We start from the raw sequence: 19,332 nt of genomic DNA, 5'->3' as shown, positions 1-19,332 counted from the left end.
ACCTACAGCAACCGTAGAGGCCTTTCAAAGGTAATGCCTAGTGTCCAAGCTAGAATGATTTACCAACAAACAGATTGCTCAATTTCCAACAAGTCTGTCACCCCATTTATCATATCATGGAACTCATAGAGTCATATAGCATAGAGACAGGCCCTCCGACACAAATGGTCCATGCCAACCAAGATGCCCCATCCAAGCTAATCCCATTTTCCAGCCTTTGGCCCATAACCTTTTCAGGCCGAGACCCTTTCAGGACTCAGTCCTTGAACCTGGTGGTACATGGCTTCAGTCTTTTGAGTGTTCTACCTGTTGGGAGAGGGGAGGGGATGAGTGGGGTCTTTGATTATGTTGGCTGCTTTATTGAGGCAGCGAGAAATATAGAGGGGAGACTGGTTCCTGTGATGTCTCCACAACTCTCTGCATTTTCTTGCAGTCACATGCCGAGCAGTTGCATATCCTTCCTATGGTGTATCGATTGAGGGTCAACAGGGGCATACCAAATATCTTAGCCTTTTTGAGTTCCTTTAGCACTGGTTTGGTGTTGGAAGTGTCCTTCAACTGGAACTTGGCACTTTGTGAAAGGGAAGTGATTTGATTTTTGCGAAAAGCCCGGGTGAGGAATGTCACTCGTCTCAGTCACAATCTTTGAGCAAAGCTCCTTCCTATATTTTATCCTCTTATCATTTCAGTCTAGTGGTGATGCAGATGAACAATATGGGGTAACTTACATAATAAGTTACAAGGCAGTGATTGATGAAGTCATCAAGGGAAGAGGTGTGAGCAATGGAATGAATAGGAAATAAATGTGACTGGAGCAGATGATTTTAGTACAATGACAAGATAAAGTCATGGAGTCACAGAGCACTATTACACAGAAACAGGCCCTTTGGCCCATCTAGTCCATACTCAACTAATATTCTGCGTAGTCCCATTGACCCCCACCTGGACCCCTCCCATTCATGCACTTATCCAAACATCTCTTAAATGTTGCAATCGAACTCATATCCACCACTTTCACTGGCAGCTCATTCCACACTCTCACCACCCTCTGAGTGAAGTAGGTGCCCCTCGTGTTCCCCTTAAATATTTCACCTTTCACCTATGACCTCCAGTTCTAGTCTCACCCAATCTCAGTACAAAAAGCCTACTTGCATTTATCCTATCTCTATCCTCATAAGTACACCTCTATCAAATCTCCCCTCATTCACTTACCCTCCAGGAAATAAATCTGAACCTGTTTACCTTTTCCTTGTAAATCAGGTCCTCCAGTCCCAGCTATATCCTTGCAAATTTTCTCTGTACTCTTTTTTTTGTAATTCAAATTTTTATTATTATTTATTCTTATTTTACAAAGCAGCACAGCATATCACAGAGCAGATACAGTACAGCATACTTACACAGCCATTCCATGATAGGGAAACAAGTAAAACTTAGAGACAGAAAGAAGTTCTAATTTAAGTTTAAATTAACATACAACCAAAATTGATCCCATGCATCTTGCACTTTTCCCTCACTGTTAATTCTTCCCAACATGTGTTCATATGATGAAATTTCTCAGTCCATGCCTTCACAGTGGGACATCTGGGTTTTTTCCAGTTTTGTAATATAATTCTTGCAACTGTGATGAGACCCACCTTTAAAATAGTAAATTTGTCATTGTTTACATTAGGTATCATTGTCCTATCACCCAAGGGACAAAGCCATGGGCACAAGGGCAGTGTGGAACCCGACCAATTCCCCAACAAATCAAGAACTTTACACCAAAATGGATGAACTATGGAACACTCCCAAATCATGTGAAAATATGTGCCCACCTCATTTTTACATTTCCAGCATAAATTATTATCATCTATTCCCATTTTGTAGAGTCTAGTTGGTGTCCAATAATTATCTGTGTACTATCTTATACTGAATAAGTTTCCCTCTCGCTTCCCTAATATGTCTACCCACATTTGATAAAATATTTGATCACTCATTATCTTCAATATTGCTTCCAAGATCCTTCTGTCGTACTGCTTCTGCCATCCTATACTATTTCACTCAAGGAGTGTGTGGAGTACAATTCATAAAGCCTGTAGAATGTCACATTTAAACCAGTTATACTCCTCTCTCTGGAATAACTCTGAGATATGCATTGGGAAAAGAATGGCGTACTGGAAAGAATGGAAGATTAAAGGTGTAAATACAGCAGGTGATCTCTATGAGAATGGGATTTTTATGTCATGTGGATTTACCGAGGAAATATAACTTTGTAGATAAAAGGAATTTTTGGAAGTATTTACAAATAAGACATCGCATTAGTAGCATATTCAAGAACGGTGACCCACAAAGTAACCCTTTAACTGAATACTTTACATTACCACAGGAAGCTCATAACGCATCAGTGTTTTATAAAATGTTCAAGCATTCTGTGGGTGAATCGTGTAACAATCTCAAAGCAGTGTGGCAGAAGGATCTCTGTACTCTTTCAATCTTATTGAGACCTTTCCTGTCGATAGGTGACCAGAACTGCACTCAATACTCCAAATTAGGCCTCACCAATGTCTTATACAACTTCAACATAACATCACACAGTAGAAAATCCTTAAGGTTTTGACAATGTACAAAACATCAGGTTTCATTCAGTAATTAAGAGGGAGGGGAGACTTGGAGAAGAAGCCATCAGAAGACCTGATATTGTGTCCACAAGGCTTCAGGACTGATAAATGTCGTGTTTGGAAAGACTGTCTGCCTTGAACCATTCTCCTGCAGGTGGAGCAATGTAACATCTGCCCAGCTGGGTTCTACTGCGACTCAGAAGGTGGGACCAGCACCACAGGACCATGTGCCCCTGGATATTATTGCCAGAGAGGGGTCAATGTACCTCAACCTACCATCTCCTCCAGGAATGTCACTGATGAATCCACATTCAGTGGCCATACAGGTGGGATAAATCATGCACAATGCACATATTCCAAATTAGACATCTGAAACAATACACTGCATTCATATCTGGTGGTTTATGTAAATACAGTATATTTTAAGAAAGACACAGAGCATCAGACACAACATTCACAGGCAAAAAGTAAGTGAATCATATATTGTACACAATTTTTACATGAAAGAACACATTTAGAACAAAGTCCATTTTGGTGCAAAGTGATCAAGGCATTCATAGCAACACACACAAAAAAGTGTTTTAAGTGTTACTGAACTATAGTGATTGAAGTTGTGTTAGTTGGTTCAAGAACCGAAAGGTTGAAGTAGCCTGCAGTAGCTGTTCTTGAACCTGGTGGTGTGGGACTTCAGGCTTCCTTACCTCTTTCCCCAATTGCAAAAGGTGACATGGGCTAGATGGTGGGGATCTTTGGCATTCCTGAGACAGGGCCTCCTGTAGATACTACAGATGCCCATGATGTGTTGGGCAGAGTCCACTATTCTCTGCAGTTATCCATAATTTATAAATTTGTTGTTTAATTCTCACAGGCTCTGGAGGGATATGTCCCAAAGGGCATTTTTGTCCCTTGGGGACCACCACACCACTGCCCTGTCCAGCTGGCAAGTACCAAGATACACAAGGGCAAAGTTCCTGTAAGAGCTGTCCATCAGGTGAGAATTGTTCTTTGAGTTCTGACAAAAGGTCAACAGCCAGAAGCATTAAGTCTGTTTATGTCAAATTTCCAGTGCCTGCAGTATTTCTCTTTTGAGACATTGCCCTTTGTAAAGCATCCAAGTATCAGTTTTTCAATGATACATATATCTTTGTTGTGAACTTGCTCATGTCAATAATGAGTTTTGTTAAAAGCAGTGGAAAAACTTGGGCTGTGAATTGTAAGTCAAGTAGAACAGGGGTGATGGCCCTTTATCCAGTCCATGGGGATGTGCTACAATAGCTGAGAGCTGTGACTGCAGAGGGACCTTTGGTTTGCCAACACCTTTGAATGCCAAGCAAGAGAAAATCTGCAGATGCTGGAAATCCGAACAACACACACAAAATGCTGGAGGAACTCAGCAGTCCAGGCAGCATCTATGGAAAAAAGTACAGTTGACGTTTCAGGCCGAAACCCTTCGACAGGACTGGAGAAAAAAAAGCTGAGTAGATTTGAAAGGTGGGGGGAGGGGAGAGAGAAACGCTGGCAATAGGTGAAATTTGGAGGGGGAGGGATGAAGCAGAGAGCTAGGAAGTTGAAGTGTGAGTCTATTGGGGTCATATACTGCGTTCGGTGCTCCCAGTGTGGCCTCCTGTATATCGGCGAGACCTGACGTAGATTGGGAGACTGCTTCGCCAAGCATCTGTGCTCCGTCTGCAGAACAAATGGGATCTCCCAGTGGCCACCCATTTTAATTCCACTTCCCATTCCCATTCCGATATGTTCATCCATGGCCTCCTTCACTGTCAGGATAATGCCACCCTTAGGCTGGAGGAACAGCACCTTATATTTCGTTTGGGTAGCCTCCAACCTGATAGCATGAACATCGATTTCTCAAGCTTCCAGTAATGCCCCCCACTCTCCCCCCTTCACCATTTCCCATCCCCTTGTCCCTCTCTCATGTTATCTCCTTGCCCGCCCATCGCCTCCCCCGGTGCTCCTCCCCCCACACCACTTTTTCTTTCTTCATGGCCTTCTGTCTCTTTCACCAATCAACTTTATCCCTCCCCCTCCAAGTTTCTCTCTCCCTTCCCTCACCTTTCAAATCTACTCCTCAGCTTTTTCTCTGCAGTCCTGCTGAAGGGTTTCGGCCTGAAAATTCAACTGTACTTTTTTCAGACATCCCACCTCTCCCGGAAGTTCCGGGAGTCTCCCGCATATGAATAATGGCTCCCTGATGCCCGCAAATTATATACAATATTACGGAAATCAATTTTTTTTGAGATCGAGCGAGAGAAAGCAAGCGAGAACGAGAGAGCGCGCGAGTGAGAGAGAGACAGCGCGAGAGCAAGCAAGCAAGAGAGAAGGTAAGCAAGAGCGCGAGAGAGAAAGCAAGCGAAAGCGCGTGAGTGACCACGAGAGCGAGAGCGCGCCGTGGCAGAGTGTTCCAGAAAAAAAAGAAAATATAAAACGTACGTCACCCCAGACTACACTGAAGTGTACCCCTGCCTAATAGGGGTCAAAATAATGACAGTGTTGCTCGCTGCACTGTTGCAACAGTGACTTTTCTATTGCCCATGGTGGGTTAAGACTGTAAAAGACATGTTGAGGTGAGTTTAACAGGTGTCATTTGTTCATTAGCATAGCTAACGTTATTTAAACTAGCTGGCTGGCTGCTAAGGAGCTACTCTATTGCAGACATCACACCTCTCCAGGAAGTCTCCCGCAAATTGATGGTGCTACCTCCCTGAAATGAGCTTTTGCAGGATGGGACGTCTGTTTTTTCCTGGCCTGCTGAGCTCCTCCAGCATTTCGTGTGTGTTGTTACCTTTGAATACCAGTTATGTATGCATGACCCAGGTCCCCCAAGTGACCTTGATTGATACTCATGAACATAAAACTAAGAACAGTACAGTACAGTATGGGCCCTTCGGTCCTCGAAGTTGTGCCGACCTTTTAACCTTTCCTAAGATCAATCTAATTGCCACATAGCCCTCCATTTTTCTATCATCCATGTGCCTATCCAAGAGTTTCTGAAATATTCTTGATGTATTTGTCTGCACCACCACCACAGGCAGTGCATTCCACATACCCATCACTCTGTGTGTTTTTAAAAAAACACACAAAACAAAACTTACCTCTGACATCTCCCTATACCTTTCTCCAGTCATCTTAAAGTTAAGATCCTTGTATTAGCCATTTCTGCCCGGGGGGGGGGGGGAATTGTCTATCAACTCTATCTATTGCCTCTTATCTTGTACCTCTCAATCAAGTCACTTCCCATCCTCCTTTGCTCCAGAGAGAAAATCCTTAGCTTGCCCAACCTTTTCCTGAAGACATGCTCTCCATCCAGGCAGCATTCCAGGAGAAAAGACATCCATTCATTTACCAAATCAATGAATGAAAGAAACATGTGTAATTGATCATCTGTCAGGATCCATCTTCCTGGAACTATGAGTAGGATGCACATGAGAGCTACAGGCTATTTGGCCCACTGAGTCCTTGCAGAAGGTGTGAAAGGTAGCAGGGTCCAAAAAGCAGAGGGTGAACAGCATGATAGGAAAGGAAGAGTCAGATGGAAAATGCAGGAGGAACTCGATAGGTCAGGCAGTGTCTTTACGGGGAATAAACAGATGACATTTTGGGCCAAGACCCTTCATCAGGAGTGCAGAATCCCTGTGTTTATAATAGAAAATACATAGGCTGACAGAGAACTATCTCTCACCCTGATGATAGGATGTACTGTACATGTAAGATGAAACAGAAGGGAATCCGTTACCCTAATGCTGTTCCCATGGCACTGCTCATAAGCGTGATATTCCCATCTTGTGATAAAACTCCTTCCTGGCTCCACTCCCCCTCTCCTTCTCTTGCTTAATTCTCAACTCTCCCACCTCCCTTTGCCCCAACCTACAATCTGCATTTTATCCTCGTAAAAGATGGTGGTCAACTTTGTCCATGTTTTTGTTTGATATTAATGTAAACTCAGGTTTAAAATGATACAAAAGGAAATGTGTGTTGGCCAAGTGTAATTGATTTATTATTGTCACATGTACCAAAATACTTTTATAGATCATCCGTACAGATCATTCCAAAACATAAGTACTTTGACATAGTGCAAAGAGAAAGTCAATAACAGAATGCTTGGAACATATCCTCTCCTGTACCTCATAAAGTGGCCACTGAGTGTATGTTCATGGTCTTCTGCTGCTGTACCCATCCACTTCAGGATTCAACATGTTGTGCATTCAGAGATGCTCTTCTGCACACCACTGTTGTAACGCATGGTATTTAGACCATAAGATCATAAGATATAGGAGCAGAAGTAGGCCATTTGGTCCATCGAGTCTGCTCCTCCATTCAATCATGGGCTGATCCAATTCTTCCAATCATCCCCACTCCCCTGCCTTCTCCCCATACTCTTTGATGCCCTGGCTAATCAAGAACCTATCTATTTCTGCCTCAAATACACCCAATGACTTGGCCTCCACAGCCGTTTGTGGCAACAAATTCCACAGATTTACCACCCTCTGGCTAAAGTAATTTCTCTGCATCTCTGTTCTAAACGGAGATCCTTCAATCCTGAAGTTGTGCCCTCTTGTCCTGGACTCCCCTACCATGGGGAATAACTTTGCCATATCTAATCTGTTCAGGCCTTTTAACATTTGGAAGGTTTATATGAGATCCCCCCTCATTCTCCTGAACTCCAGGGAATACAGCCCAAGAGCTGCCAGACATTCCTCATACAGTAACCCTTCCATTCCTGGAATCATTCTCGTGAATCTTCTCTGAACTCTCTCCGATGTCAGTATATCCTTTCTAAAACCAGAAGCCCAAAACTGCACACAATACTCCGTGTGGTCTCACGAGTGCCTTATAGAACCTCAACATCACATCCCTGCTTTTATAATCTATACCTCTAGAAATGAATGCCAACATTGCATTTTCGTCTTCACTACCAACTCAACCTGGAGGTTACCCTTTAGGGTATCCTAACCAAGGACTCCCAAGTCCCTTTGCATCTCTGCATTTTGAATTCTCTCCCCATCTCAACAACGGTCTGTCATTTATTTCTTCCACCAAAGTGCTTGACCATACACTTTCCAACATTGTATTTCATTTGCCATTTCTTTGCCCATTCCCCTAAACTATCTAAGTCTCTCTGCAGGCTCTCTGTTTCCTCAACACTAACCACTCCTCTACATATCATCGGCAAATTTAGCCACAAATCCATTAATCCCATAGTCCAAATCATTGACATACATCATAAAAAGCAACGGTCCCAACACCAACCCCTGTGGACCTCCACTGGTAACCAGCAGCCAGCCAGAATAGGATCCCATTATTCCCTCTCTATGTTTTCTGCCGATCAGCCAATGCTCCACCCATGCTAGTAGCTCACCTGTAATTCCATGGGATCTTATCGTGCTAAGCAGCCTCATGTGCAGCATCTTGTCAAAGGCCTTCTGAAAATCCAAGTACACCACATCTACTGCATCTCCTTTGTCTACCCTGCTTGTAATTTCCTCAAAAAAAGATTGCAGTAGGTTAGTCAAGCAAGATTTTCCTTTCAGGAAACCATGCTGGCTTTGGCCTATCTTGTCATGTGCCTCCAGGTACTCTGTAATCTCATCCCTAACAATCGATTCCAACAACTTCCCAACCACTGATGCCAGGATAACAGGTCTATAGTTTCCTTTCTGCTGCCTCCCACCCTTCTTAAATAGCGGAGTAACATTTGCAATTTTCTAGTCATCTGGTACAATGCTAGAATCTATCGATTCTTGAAAGATCATTGTTAATGCCTCCGCAATCTCTCCAGCTACTTCCTTCAGAACCCGAGGGTGCATTCCATCAGGCCCAGGAGATTTATCCACCCTCAGACCATTAAGTTTCCTGAGCACCTTCTCAGTTGTAATTTTCACTGCATCTACTTCACTTCCCTGACACTCTTGAATGTCTAATATTCTGCAGGTGTCTTCCACTGATGCAAAACTCGCATTCAGTTCCTCTGCCATCTCTGCATCTCTCATTACATATCTCCAGTGTCATTTTCCATTGGTCCAAATCTACCCTCAACTCTCTTTTACCCCTTATATATTTAAAAAAGCTTTTAGTATCTTCTTTGATATTAGTCACCAGCTTCCTTTCATAATTCATCTTTTCCTTCCTAATGACCTTCCTAGTTTGCTTCTGCAAGTTTTTAAAAGCTTCCCAATCCTCTATCTTCTCACTAGCTTTGGCCCTCAATCTTTTGCTTTTACTTTGGCTCTAACTTTATTTGTCAGCCACAGTAGTGTTCTTCTTCCTTTCGAAAATTTCTTCTTCTTTGGAATATATCTGTCTTACACTTCCCTAATTTTTTTCGCAGAAACTCCAGCCATTGCTGCTCTGCTGTCCTTCCTGCTAGTGTCTCTTTCCAGTCAACCTTGGCCGAGTCCCCTCTCATGCCATTGTAATTTCTTTTAATCCACTGTAATACCGACACATTGGAATTTAGTTTCTCCTTCTCAAATTTCAAAGTGAACTGGATCATATTGTGATCACTGTTCTCTAAGGGTTCCTTAACCTTAAGCTCTCTTATCACCTCCGGATCATTGCAAACACCCAATCCAGCACGGCTGATCCCCAAGTGGGCTCACCAGCAAGCTGTTCTAAAAAAGCCATCCCTTGGACATTCTACAAATTCTCTCTCTTGAGGTCCAGTACTGGCCTGGTTTTCCCAATGCACTTTCATGTTAAAATCCCCAACGATTATCGTGACATTGCTCTTCTGACATACCTTTTCTATCTCCTGCTGTAATTTGTAATCCACATCCCAGCTGCTGTTTGGAGGCCTGTATACAACTGCCATTAGGGTCCATTTATCCTTGTCATTTCTTAACTCAACCCATAGAGACTGTACACCTTCCGATCCTATGTCATCCCTTTCTAATGATTTAATTTTATTTCTTATACACAGGGCCACACCACACCCTCTGCCTACTAACCTATCTTTCCGATACACTGTATATCCTTGGACGTTCAGCTCCCAATGGCAGCCATCCTTTAGCCAAGTTTCAGAGATGGCCACAACGTCATAATTGCCAATCTGTAGCTGAATTTCAAGATCGTCCATTTTATTTCTTATGCTGTGTGCATTCAAATATAACATTTTCGGTCAAGTATTTGTTGCTTTCTGTTTTAACTGTACCATGTCTCTATTGCCCTGTAATTCATCCCACTGGCTGTGATTATGCCTCATCACCTGCCTGTCCTTTCTATCATCTCTTTTGCATGCTATCTTTGATTTATTCCTGTTTTCCCCTTCCTCAGCCCAATCACTCCGGTTCCCATCTCCCTGCCAAATTAGTTTAAACCCTCCCTAACAGCTCTATTAAACCTGTCTGCTAGGATATTGGACCCCTTTGGGTTCACGTGTAACCCGTCCTTTTTGTACAGGTCGTACCTCCCCCTAAGAGGTCCCAGTGATCCAGGAACCCGAAGCCCAGCCTCCTAAACCAGTCTCTCAGCCACGCATTAACATGCCTGATCATGCTATTCTTGCACTCGTTAGCACTGAACACAGGCAGCAATCCTGAGATTGCTGCCCTGGAGGTCCTGCTTTTCAGCTTCCTACCCAACTCCCTGAAATCTCTCTTCAGGACCTCCTCCCTTTTTCTACCTATGTCATTGGTACAAACATGTACCAAGACTCCTGGCTGTTCACCCACTCCCTGCAGAATACTCTGCACCGGATCTGAGACATCCTGTACCCTGGCACCTGAGAAGCAACACACCATGCTCAGTAATTTGGGTTACTGTCACCTTCCTGCCAGCTTGAACCAGTCTGGCCATTCTCCTCCGACCTCTCTCATTAACAAACAACAGGAATTCTGCAGATGCTGGAAATTCAAGCAACATACATCAAAGTTGCTGGTGAACGCAGCAGGCCAAGCAGCATCTATAGGAAGAGGCGCAGTCGACGTTTCAGGCCGAGACCCTTCGTCCTGACGAAGGGTCTCGGCCTGAAACGTCGACTGCGCCTCTTCCTATAGATCTCTCATTAACAAGGTGTTTTCACCCACAGAACTACTGCTCACGGGATATTTTTTGTTTCTCACACCATTCCTTGTAAACTTTAGAAGCTATTGTTTGTAAAAATCCCAGGAGATCAGCAGATTCTGAGACACTCAAACCAACTATCATTCCACACTCAAAGTCACTTAGATCACATATCTTCCCTATTCTGAGGTTTGGTCTGAACAACAACTGAATCTTTTGATCATGTCTGCGTGCCTTTATACATTGAGTTGCTACCACATGATTTGCTGATTAGATATTTGCATTAATGAGCAGGTGTGCCTAATACAGTGGCCTCTGAGTGTAGAAATTTGATCCTGGGGATTTGTACTTCACTTCAAACAATGCATTTTTGTAGAATGCTGTGCGTGTAGGAGCTGACATGATAAGATGAGAAACTCTGTGTTCTAGGTTATTACTGCAGTATAGACTTGCCCCATTTACCCTGCCCTGCTGGTTATTACTGCCCAGAGGGCTCTTGGATTCCAGTTGAATGTCCAGCTGGCCATTACTGCCCTCAGGATATTGTTGTCGGCCATGAAGGTTCCAGATGGGGTAAGCACATTATAATTTGACTGAGCTTATTTCACATTAAATATGAACTACTTTAAAGTCTAATTTAAAGCAGATAAGATGGTAGACAAGTGTCCATGATCAGATGGAACAGAATGGGTATTTGGCCCAGGAGATTTCTGAACAGTCCATGAATACTATCTCTTCATTGTACTATTTATTTATTCTTATAAGTTATAGTGACTTTATATCTTTGGACTGTACTACATTTAAAAGACTTTAGGATATGAGCCAACATCGGACATATGGGATTAGCTTAGTGGGCACCATGGTCAGCATGAATGAGTTGGGCTGAAGGGCCTGTTTCTAACGACAAGTTTCATGTCACCTAACTTACTTGCTGCCTATTACGCCGCTGGTGTTTAGAGCAGCAATGAAGTTCCTCCATCTCTGTCTGTACCATCGGACACAGATATTGCTATTTCCGTAATGATTATTTTTTGACCAGTCAGGGTTGTTGGTCCTGAGTTGAAACCCCGAACCTGGAGGACCAGTGGACCACTCTTATTCTGGCCTGTACCCTTTGATCTGTTTAGCATGAGTGACCCTACCAAGAGGCAAAGCATAAAGCCCTGACTCCAGCCAACATAGCTCTCCGGGTCATTGTGGCATGCAAATCTCCAAGGTTGTGGTCCGCTTGGAAGATGTCACCTAAGTCAGTGATAATAAATCTGATTCAGAGGAGACTTATCTTATTCTATGCCTTAATTTGGTTTACCACCACAAAGGAACTGTGTATATGTACCGGCAAAGAAAAATATTTAGCTACAACACTGAAATAGTTTTAATTTTTTGTCAGTCATTGGTGCTATGAAGCCGGTGAAATGCCCTCTGGGTTACCGGGAATACAATGGATCCAGTAGGAACACTTTCAACAACACTTGTGAGCCTTGCCCAGCTGGTTACTATGGGAACCACAGTGATCGTCGGGACTGTGTGGAGTGCCAAGAAGGTGTGGTCTGCCTTCAAGGAGCTATCACCACTGACCCGCCATCAACCATGACACTGTATGAGATTACAGCAGTCAGATCTTACATATGTCCAAAAGGTGGGTCCATTTTTGAAGAACAACCTTCCCTTTCAACTGAACAATAGTATCTGATCTAGGATACAATGCATCAATACAACTGAAGTTACTTTCCATTATATTTAGAGAGTTTGACAATGTGAATATTTGGGGAAAAAACATGAGCCTTAATTCCTGTTATTCATTGATACTATTTCACATAACATGCTCTCCTGTAGCTCACAAAGGCTTCGAGTGGATGTGGAAAGGATGTTTCCTACAGTGGAGGAGTCTAAGGCTAAAGGGGCACAGCCTCAGAATGGAAGGATGTTGCTTCAGAAGGGGTTAGGAGGAATTCCTTAGCTAGAGGGTGGTGAATCTATGGAATTCCCTGCCACATTATCTGTGGAGGCCAATTTGAAGAGTTCCTGATTAGTAAGGGTGTCCAGTCCAGGAAATTCAGGAGGAAAATGAAATGAGGTGTATACAAGTATGGGAAGTGGACATCAGTTCCCAAACTTTGCAAGTGAAAATAGAAAGATCAGCTTTATCACATGTACATTGAAACAGTGAAATGCATCGTTTGTATCAATGACCAGCACAGTCTGAGGATGTAAAGTGTTACGCTATGCTACCATACCACCCTGTGTATAATTGGCTGATCTGCCTTACGAGCATTAGCTCTTTTCCTCTGAATTTCCTGGATTGCCTACAACAAAAAACTTTCTAAATATTGGCCTTGAAATACCAATGTATCATATTTAAGTACTTTATAGTAGGCAAGGGCAGACTCCTTGGACAGGCTGTTAAAAATATTAGCAAATCCACAAGACAGTGTTCACAATGGTAAATATTTTAGCCAGAGGTAAAGAGCTAATGCTTGTAAGGCAGATTAGGCAATCTTCTGATCAGCAAAATGAACTTGGCGAACAGATGGCCCTTGCAACGGAACTGATTCCAAGTAATCCACTATGCCAGGAATATCAGGAATAACTGCTTTTAGAATCTCTAATCTCAATCCACGTCTTGAGCATTCTAATGACCATAACATATAGGAGCAGAATTAGGCCATTTGGCCCATCAAGTCTGCTCAGCCATTCTCCTGCCTTGTTCCCATAACCTTTGACACCCTTAGTAATCAAGAACCTATCAAATAGGCCTCCACAGATAATGTGGCAGGGAATTCCACAGATTCACCACCCTCTAGATAAGGAATTCCTCCTAACCCCTTCTGAAGCAACATCCTTCCATTCTGAGGCTGTGCCCTCTGGTCCTAGCCCCCCTCCCCACCCCCCCATAGGCAACAACCTTTCCACATCCACTCGAAGCCTTTCAATTTTCAGTAAGTTTCAATGAGATCCCCCCTCATTATTCTAAACTCCAGCGAGTACAGGCCCAGAGTCATCAAAAGATCCTCATCCGTTAGCCCTTCCATTGCCAGGAATATTCTTGTAAACCTCTTCTAGACCCTTTCCAACACCAGCACAGTCTTCCCTAGATATGGACCCAAAACTGCTGGAACACACTGTAGATAAAAAGGATGAGAAGAAATCACTTGCATGGGCAATATAGGTGCAGCAAAGCTGGCGGGGTGGTTTTTAAATGGGGAAAATCAATCACTGCTGCAATGGAATGGATAGGTATGAGTGAACTTACTTACAGCCCCTATTTTGTAGAGAGTGTATGGCCAGGCAAGGCCATTATTCCTTAGAACATAGGTGAATGAGGAGCAACTTTATTGAACTGTTTAAAACAATGAGAGGCACTTGGATAGGTACATGGAGGGTCCAATGCAGGAAGTTAGGACTAGCTGACTGGGTACTGTTTGGCATGGACTAGTTGGGCTGAAGGGCCTGTATCTGTACTGTGCTGTCTCTGACTCCGTGACTCTACTGTCCATTTTCACCCTCAGATCAGTGGAAATCTAGTGGGCTGGTTTGAATCTGAAGCTTTTACCCCATTAGATGTTACATTCCAACAAAACTCTCCAAAATCACAGCTCAGGTCATTCAGTTCAGGCTCATTTAGGGATGGTTAATGTGCTGTCTAAAGAAAATTTCAGAAGTGTCAGAGGCCTTCAGAGAGACATATGAACATGCAGGAGATGGAAGGAACTGGATCACATGCCAGCGGAAGAGACTCAGTTTAATTTTCATGTACAGACATAGTGGGCTGAAGGGCCTGTTTTTGTGCAGTAGTTCTATGGTTTATGTTCTAAAATAGATTTGTCAGAAATATAAACTCATTAAAGGTTCACCTTCTGTGTAACCATTTGCAGGTCACCACTGTCCTAAAGGGAGTGCTGAGCCAATTCCTTGTCCTGTGGGCACTTACAATCCCAGTGAGCGAGCAGGCAATGTGGAGAGCTGTCTGAGATGTCCCATCAACTACTTCAGCCATTTAACAGGGCAAGCTGCATGCTTCACCTGTGGTTCACAGGCCGTACAACCTGAAGAAGGTTGCGACCGTTGTATCTGCCTTCAGTCTGATCAGATATTCCAGGTGAGGACGTTACTTTCATTCTTGGAGAGATCACCTAACTGCCATCCACTGTTCACTGTGTACTTTGAATGCAACACACCCACCCAGTCACTACTAATTTGTATAAATCCAGGAGGTGCTGGGAAGGCAAGACGCCAGATTTAAAGACAAGTACTATGTTTCAGTGACATCCATTTTAACAATGGGCTAGGCTGTAGTTCAGAAAGTTTGCAACCTCTCTGTAAAGTTAGTAAAAGTCGTGTATAATTTATGTTTCTCTTGTGAATGCTTGTTATATGATGCTAAGTGTCCTTGACACTTCTGCAAGTGAGTTTGTCATTGCATCTGTGCATCCCATGTACTTGTGCCTACGTCAATAAACTCAATGTTGGCTTTGACTTCTGAACTATTTTGAGATCAGATCACAGAAGGCCAGCCCAAGTATCCCTAGTCAGGTATTTGCTGACCACCCTCCTCATGTCTCTACTGGTTCCTTAAGCCTGACTTCTTGTACATAGGTTTATACCTAAGTTTTGAACTGAAGTCCTTAACTTTGACCTTTTATGGAAGTAGAGTAATCGGATTACATCAGAAAACATGTTGTCAAATAGCACATGAGCCCCTGTTGGAATTGGAATTGATTTATTATTGTCATATGTACTGAGATTCAGTGAGAAGCTTGTCTTGCATACTGTTCATACACATCAGATCATTACACAGTGCATTGGGGTAGAACAAGATAAAACAATAGCAGAATGCAATTTTTTCCTTGTGCTGTTACATTAAAAAATAAATGGATGATGTGCTTTTGTGCATTTAAGTAATGCATCTGACACCTAATCTTTCTCAGCCCAGTGACTCACAATGTGTGTGTGCTGCAAGACATCAGATGGTATCTGAAAGAACAAGAGTGTGTGTCGGAAAGCTGTATGATATTTGTCGAGAGGGAGCCAGCAGAAATCAGGATGGGGCTTGTCTCACGATGAAGGAGTGGGAGGAATATTGTTCGCTAAAGGTTAGTATCACAGAAGGAAGGTGCCATTATCCACAAGATGCCCCAAGGTGCCATGCCATAGAAGAACTTCAGCAATTCTAGATACCTGATAAAACTGGTAAGCAAATTTCACACTGCTTTCATCTCAATGACCGGGTAATTTGTGTTAGGGGAAATAGAAGTTCACCAGGAGATCTTCCTTTGAGAAGTAAAACACTGCTGATGCTGAAAACCTGAGAAAATATAAAGTGCTGGAAATGCTCGGCAGGTGAAGTAGAATCTGGAAAATTACATGTCACATTAATAATCTTTCATTGGAACCGTTCCAGGTCACTGGCTTTCCATCAGAGCTGTAACCCGAGAAGTAAATTTTATTTCTATTTTCCTTTGATTGACCTGCTGAGTTTTTCTTCTGCATTTTATTTCTGCCTTGCTTTGAATGCCACCCTGAATTTGTTATAGCCACCCATAAGGGCAGGTGTGGGCTCGGTCACCGAGGATACTCACCTGGAGCATTTCCTTCCTTGTCTTCACTTCCAAATCAATATGGAAGTCAGCGTATTCCACCGAAGTAGGAGTGGTTAGTGGGTTCACTTATAATTATCGACCATAGGGTGCCGGTTCACAGCTTATTAACATATTGTTTCACTTCACTGTGGAGGACCTCAGCTCTAGAATTCACTCCCTAAACTTCACCACATCTTTCTCCTTCTTTGTAACTCTGTAAAGATGATCATTGCCAGGAGATTACAAAATCATTCAGCTTAAAATGCTGTTTGATAAGCTGTTGTGTAATATCTTGGGATAATTTACTGAGAGCACTAGGCAAATTCAACTTATTGTGTGGACTATTTCATTTGAGAGACACTCTGTGGTACTTGCCCACAGTGTCACCTCGGACCTGAACAGTCCCTTACTGTATGGCTTTCCGAGCGATTATTTGCTGTTACATGCTGTGCTGTTTTGGCCACTCTTATGTCATTAGTTATGGGATGTTCCATTACTTTCCAGGTTTGTACTTCCCCTGCAGATTACCAGGGCTTTGATGGAGATTTGGGCCTTTGCTGCTGCCGGGTTGAATCCTTGGATTCCGTGTGCGATGAGCAATGCAGACGGTTCCAACGTAGAACACTGCAGGCAGTCTGCAACAGAGCACCTGGGCTTCGCATTACCTACAGAAATGATTTGAAGGTAACAACAGAGCATCTAAATGGAAAGTACATTTAATAGAGACTTTTAAGAGATGTTTAGACAGACACATGATTGTGAGGAAAATGGAAGAATATCAATATTGCTTAGGCAGGGTGGATTAATTTAGTCGGCCGTTTGATTACTAATTTATTTGGCTTGTACAACATTGTGAGGTGAAGGGCCTGTTCCTGTGCTGTACTGGTCTAAGTTCTGAGTTCTACGGTTTATGGTTTATTTATTTAGCAACACAGTGCGGAGTAAGCGCTTCCAACTCTTCAAGCTATGCCAACCCAGCACCTCTCAACAACCCTGATTAACCCTAACCTAATCACAATGACCAGTTAACTTTCCAGGTAGGTCTTTGGACCGTGGGAGGAAAGCAGAGGACCCGGGGAAAACCCGCGCATTCCACACGGAGGACATAGAGAGACTCCTTACAGAACAGCACCGGAATTGAACTCCGGAATGCCCCGAGCTGTAATAGCATCGTGCTAACCACTACGCTGCCGTGGTGCCATGGTTAGCTGGGTTAACAAGTCAAAACAAGGATTAGGCATTTGGACTGTGTTTAATGTTTAACCAGCAACAGTGAGCAATATAACTAGAATTACTCTCAGTTCCTGTGCTTACAAAGGAAGGGGGGGGAAGCCAAACAGAGTTTCCACTCACTCTATGGGATAGGATTCCTTCTCATGGCCACAGGAGTAATCCAGCAGAGGATATGGACTCTCTTAGAGAACCTAGCACACAACTCACTTCAAACCTTTACATCCCACTGGGAAAATCCATCCTGCCTCTGCACTATGAACATAACTAGGTATCAAGTAAAGATAGAATTAGACTTAATCCTTAAGTGGCTGAGGCAGATACAATAGTATAATTTTAAGAAGCACTTGAATAGGTGCATGGACAGCAAGGCTTAGAGAGATATGGACTGAACCCAGGAAACTGGGACTAGCTGGGTGGGCACTGTGTACATCGTCAACTCATCGGGCTGAAGGGCCCGTTTCTGTGCTGTATTTTTCTATAACTATGTCTCTGATAAACAAAGTTAGCTATGCATTGCCCAATGCGAATGTTGGAAATGGTTAGCTGCTTCAACCCTGGCAGGGACCAAGGAAGCTCTTGTTAAGTAAGAAGTTAACTCTGAGGCTGACAAATACTTTGGCTTACAGGTTGACATGCCTTTGAGCCACATTCGTAGGATCCTGAACATCAGAAATGTCCTGGAGCAGAGCCAGTGCCAACCACATCATAACGTCATTCAGCCTGTGTACCTAGTCGAGATGTCTGGTGAGACCTCATTACAAGTTCTCAGGCCTTGTAAAACAAAAACCAACAGATGTTCTCAAAATCACCTGCTAGATTGTACTCCTTCCTCTTCTTATTCTCTTCCTCCTTCCAGTCTTGATAAAGGGTCTTGGCTCGAAACATTGACTGCTTATTCCTCTCCACAGATGCTGCCTGACTGACTGAGTTCTTCCAGAATTTTGTGTGAGTTGCTCCAGATGTTCTCAAAATTCAACTTTCAAAACAGAGAAATAAAAAAAATCTTCATTGTGTTTGCCAATTTCCATTTATCCCGGAAAGCTCAGAAACAAATAAACAATCATGCTGTCTGATACATCAACGACTACCACAATTGTCATTTACAGAGTAGTAAACCATACTTAAATTAAGAAGTATTCATTTGTGATCAAATGCTTATGTTCTTGCCATTGTGTTGAGTGTTGTAGGATGAAAACAATGTCCCTCGTCCAGCAAGCAACACTTCCGCATTATATGTACTTTTACCTGAAAGGCTGTCAAAATAAAAGTTGGTTCAATGCAGGTAGTGCTGAACTTACTCACAATCTAACCAAGTTGGGTCATATTTAATCTTAAAAAACACAAAGCAGTCTAAATTATATCCCAATCCATTATTTCTCATATCTTATTAAAACAGGTAGTCTCTCTGTCAGTGTGAACATCAGTGATGATGCCTATTGTCCCTCTATAGATGCAGAGTGGAGAGTACCCTAATTGATTCATCACAGCCTGGTATGGGAACATCAATGCCCTGGAAAGGAAGACTACAAGAAAGTGGTGGACATAACCTAATCCATCACAGATAAAGCACTCCCCACCACTGAGCACATTTATATGGAGTGCTGCCATAAGGCAGCAGCATCTATCATCAAAGACCCCACCATTCTGCTGATACTCTCTTTTTGCCGCTGCCATCGGGCAGGTCCCATACTACCAGGTTCAGGAAAAGTTTCAACAATCAGATTCCTGAACCAGTGTGGGTAACTTCACTCACCTCACCTTGCAAGTCAGGCTGACTTGCAAGGACTCTTTACAACTCACGTTCTTTGTATTATTTTTTATTTGCACTATTTGCCCTCTTTTGCACATTGGTTGTTTCTCAATCTTTGTTTCTGTATAGTTTTCATAAATTCAAATGTGCTTCATTA

The sequence above is a fragment of the Mobula hypostoma genome, chromosome X2, assembly GCF_963921235.1.
Source record: "Mobula hypostoma chromosome X2, sMobHyp1.1, whole genome shotgun sequence".
NCBI classification, from domain to species: Eukaryota; Metazoa; Chordata; class Chondrichthyes; order Myliobatiformes; family Myliobatidae; genus Mobula; species Mobula hypostoma.
Note: the sequence above shows the minus strand (reverse complement) of the source record.